The sequence below is a fragment of the Helianthus annuus genome, chromosome 10 (assembly GCF_002127325.2).
Source record: "Helianthus annuus cultivar XRQ/B chromosome 10, HanXRQr2.0-SUNRISE, whole genome shotgun sequence".
Classification (NCBI taxonomy): domain Eukaryota; kingdom Viridiplantae; phylum Streptophyta; class Magnoliopsida; order Asterales; family Asteraceae; genus Helianthus; species Helianthus annuus.
Genome location: NC_035442.2, coordinates 14,445,896 through 14,450,771, shown reverse-complemented (window position 1 = coordinate 14,450,771; position 4,876 = coordinate 14,445,896). Strand labels below are relative to the sequence as shown.

General features: G+C 34.8%; 1 long non-coding RNA gene across 2 annotated transcripts; it reads left to right on the top strand.

Moving 5' to 3' along the window:
• The first annotated feature begins 636 nt into the window (after positions 1 to 636).
• On the top strand, positions 637 to 4,185 carry LOC118482830. Of its 2 annotated transcripts, XR_004868955.1 has the most exons (6): positions 637 to 951; positions 1,047 to 1,071; positions 1,231 to 1,310; positions 1,964 to 1,996; positions 2,524 to 2,755; positions 3,885 to 4,185. It is a non-coding gene; the product is annotated as an uncharacterized LOC118482830 (long non-coding RNA). The 2 variants fall into 2 exon arrangements; XR_004868954.1 differs by having other exon boundaries at positions 2,524 to 4,185.
• Positions 4,186 to 4,876: the final 691 nt, after the last annotated feature.

Genomic DNA, 4,876 nt, shown 5'->3' with positions numbered 1-4,876 from the left:
TTTTATATATATAAAATGGCGAAAATTGGTATGAAAAAAAAATTGGTATGTTGTTTTGGCTTTTTAATTAGTTTTCGAGTTTTCACAATAACTAGTGGTTTTCATTTGAACCTTCCCCTAATCATATAATCTTATAATCATAAATCGTTCAGAGGCTTTGCTAAACTTTGCCCATTTGAGTCGAGGGTGTTGTAGCTTATTTGATCTTTTGCCCGTTTGAGTCGAAGGTGTGGTAATGAAGTTTAATTTTCAAAAAAAAAAAAGTTAGTAAGATGTTTGTAGGAGTTTCTTTTATCAAAGCATAGTAATTACATATTTTATTCACTAAAAATATAGTTGTTTTGAACTTATTTGTTAATGTCATGTCATAAATTATCAATTCTAGGTTTAATACTATAAAAAGTGTTGTAAATGTTACAAGGAAGATTTAACCTTTCTAGTAACTTTGATATTAGTTCCCACCTATAAATATGTATTTAAGAAAATATTTTGTTTTGTATAATTAGAATCTATATATAACTATAATACATTTCTAATGGACATAAAAGTAATTTAACCCCTAATTTTTAAGATGGCAGGCCAAAAGGCTTAAATAAAACCTATATTTTTACATTTTTTTCCCATTTTATCCTTCTCTCCTTACAATCGACAACCACCATCATCAGTTTCTTCATTTCTTCACCTGAATCGACAACCACCATCATACCAGCAATTGAATTCCCTGAATCTCTACAGCCACAAACCAATTCAGTTCTTTCCTATTTCCTCTATCAATTGTATTCATACCTGATTTAATACACCAATTGAATTCCCAGATACGTTTCATACCAGCAACCATTTAACATCGAACCCATCATGGAACTGGGTACTCATTTGCAGTTTGATGATTTGGCAAGGTGAAAACGATGATTAGAGTTGATTTGAGATCCACCCACAAAGATTCAGAAACAGGTAACCCTTAACCCTAAATGCTTCAATTTGTTTTTTTTTTCTCTATTAATATTAATTTGATTTTGATTGTTTGGAGTGTGTATTGGCTTTTGTAGATTTGATTAATATTAATCGTTCAAGGTATGTGAATTTTGATTCTTTTGTGTCTCTTATGTTTCCCTTTTTTTCATATGATTATATGTCTAGGGTTTGTTATTTGTTAATTTCTTCCCCTGGTATAACGAGTGTTGATAATTCTATTTGTTGCATCCAAATGGCATGCTGATGGTTCATTGCCAGCTGAAGGCTTTAATCCTGAATCCTGAATTGGAGAATCAAAATGGAGAGAAAGTGAAGCAGGGCACTAAAGCTGACCAACGGTATGATTCATTTGTAATTAAGTTATTGAATTAGGGGATTATGTATTGTTTATAGGCTCCGAAATGAATGGTAAATTGGCGTACACTACATATGGGGCTTATGTTTCATGGAAAAGTGAAATGAATGGTCAAAAGTAGATGCCTTGGAAGTTTTAAATATGAGAGAGGTTAGTTTTGCATTTTGACATCTTTGTTGTGTATAGGCACTCAACCGAGATAATGAATTCGTTAAACAATCAAGGCATATAATGCTTCTGTTGCATGTGCAAAATCCTATAGCTATAGTTAAATACATATGAGTCGATCCAGTGTCCTTTTAATGTGGATCTTGTGAGGATTCCTGTGTTTTCTTTTTATCGGCAATGTCTGCAGATTTGGCATTTTCAATGTCTTGCAGTTACGACATTCAAAGAACCTTATAATGAGGGTTTTTAATAATGGAAACTATAAAGTGTTTCCTGTTCTTTCATATATGTTTTTCGTTCACACTCAAGCTTTTGCCGACTGATTCTCTCTTTCTTTACAAGAAGCTATACAAACATAACAGACCTCTCTTTCGCCAATTTCTTTCTCTGTGGAGATCATTTTTTGTTAAATGAATACATGTTGTTGTTATTATTATTCTTCTAATTTATGTTTTGTTGAACTTGCAGTGCAAAAAATGCAATGCTTCTATATGCCTCCAGGTGATTACAACACATCTTCTTTTTTTTTTTTTTTTGAACGGCAAAGAATCTTACGTGTAAATAATTATTTAGTAAGTTTGGTAGGTATTCTTCATCGTCTTGGTTTAAAAAAGCTTGAATGGCACCTCCTTGATATAAAAATGTGTAAAAATTATGAAACGTACTGTGATATAAAAGTTGAAGTGTGTATCTTACATATTTGTCGAATAGTAGATAACAACGAATAACTTCGATAGCTATTGGTGAAGCTTCTACTTCTATATTAGAGATCTTTAAGTTGTCTGCCATTGGGTCACTGCATCACAAATTGAAATGTAGCATAACAGTTAAGGGTTGTATTGTAGAATTTAAATTATCCCAAAAGAATGATATATTAAAATATGAGAGTTTGTTATTTCTTGTCTAAGAAATCTCTCTTGGTTATGCGTTGAATCCGGTTAGGAAATCTGAAGTGGGATGACAGTTTAGAGAAAGTGAAGTGATATGAACCTTCTGTTATTAATTTAGTTATTGTATTGGCGAAACAGCATAAGGTTGAGGATTACTGCAGCTGATGTGGAAGCTGCTGCTGCAGGTAGCTGTTGCTGCTGCTGCTCCTCCTGCGGCTAAATTGATACCTACATTTACTGAAATGCCTGGGGCGACGATTGTTCCGATTACTACTATCCAAGGTGCAGTGTCGTAGAACATGATCGAGAGCTTGTCTGTGCCGACGTTTCGCGCGGTCAAAGCAACTTCGGCCCCATGAGTACAACTCAGGTAAGTTAAAATGGTAATAATTCGGACCTTGTTTCTTTAAAAAAACGTGTGTGCAAAATGGTAAGCTCAAAAATAAATCAGTAATATGTATGCTATGGAATGGCTGGAGGTGTAGTTACGGCATCAGAGTAGTGTTACTGGTTGCAAAGGCTTTTATAGCTACATATAGTAGGGGTGTGAATTTCTAACACGACCCGAAAACACGACATGAACCTAACACGGAATTCACGGGTTTAGGTTTAGTCTAAACGGGTTCGGGTTAGTTTCAGGTTGAACCCACCCGTTTAACTAAACGGGTCGGGTTGGGGTCAACCTGGTCAGGTTGACGGGTTGACCCGTTTAACCCCATTCACATTATCTTTTACGTTTTTACGATACGTTTATGTTATAAATTAATTTGGTTGTTTATTTTATGCATAATTATAACTTAAAAAGAGAGATTGACATAAAGTTTTATAATTAAAATGCAATTGTATTATATGCATTTGTGTTTTTTTTTAGTAAAATTTCAATTTAAGTATATTAATTTGCAAAAAGAAAAAAAATAAAAGTTTGAAGATTCGGTTAAACGGGTCGTGTTCGGGTCAACCCACTAATATTTGGTTCGTCTTCGGGTTCATATGTTTGACAAGATTTTCGGGTTCGGGTTCATATAAAATTTTCGGGTTCGGGTTCATATAAAATTTTCGGGTTCGGGTCGAGTTGGACCCGTCAACCCGCGAACCCGACCTGTTTAGCACCCCTAACCTATAGTCACTTGTAACAATCAATCAGCACCATCCTTACCTGATGATGCAAAGAGTCGGAGAATAACTTTGTGATTTGTTGGGATTCAATTTAGTCTATAAGCCATCTCTCAAAACTGTTACAGTGAAGCGAGAATATAACATTTGTTTTAGTAATAATTTTAAGCTTAATAGTTAACATTTTATTACCAAAGGACTAAGGAGTTAGTTGGATTAAAATAAAATGCAATTTGGGAGGCTCAGACAATTTGGGTAGTTAACATTTTACATTTGATATGTAGTATACCAGAAACAATGTTGAGTTATTGGTTAGTATTAATCAAAGAGTCAAAGGCATAAAAAGGCCTACTTGGGAACATCTTGTTTATGAAGGTAATGGGCAGGACTTGGTCGAGAGGGCAGCTCGTTACACAGGTGAGAGTGAAGTTTCTTGATGACCAGAACCGTTTCATCATGAGGAACGTGAAAGGACCAGTCCGAGAGGGTGATGTTCTTACTTTGCTCGAGTCTGAGAGAGAGAGGCTAGGAGGTTGCGTTGATTTCGGTTGGCTTGTCATCATCATTGCAATGGTTCAGTTTTTACTCTCATTTTGGTGTTACTTTTGATGTTTGTTTTGAGTTGCAGACATGATGTTTTGGTTTTGAGAAGATATGATTAGTGTAATATGTGTTTCATCTTTTGAATGGTAATTGATTCAGTAGTAAAATACTGGATATTAAGTTTATGATATTTTAGGTCATTTGAGAGCGCCATTGAGATTAGTTATTAAACACTGTTTTTCTTGTGTTGTCTACAGTCATGCAAATGCATATTATATAGCATCAAGCCTTCAAGCATACCACATTATTCTTGATTGTATATATTTGATTGGGTTGTTACTATTGCTCTTCACTTTGTTCAGTTGGATTGGTTGGGTAACAACAAATAGTTATTTTCTCTTTCGGGCCTGTGATGCAGATTGATGTTGAACCTTCTAATCCAGACCTAGGACCATTGCCGCATTTTTTCAACAACATTGGTACAGTGTTTTGGTGTCATGTTGACTGGGATGTTACTTGTTCTTGTACAAAAAGTTTTAACTACTTTATCATACCATGCAAGTTTCACTTTCAATCTTGGCCTTGGTAGATGATGCATATGAACAATATTACTTAAAGGATTAGGATCAAATACAAGTGGGTCACTTTGGGTTGCTTTTTAAATTATATGGGTTGGTTTGGGTAAGATATTTTCACTCAATGGGTCAATTAAAATTCCATCTCATATATTTTTGGGTCAAAACGGGTCGACAACTTCAAAGAAATGGATCAATGTGGGTTGGTGTCTTAAAGAAACGGGAGAAGTGTTGACTCCGCTGCAACGCGCGGGTTTCCC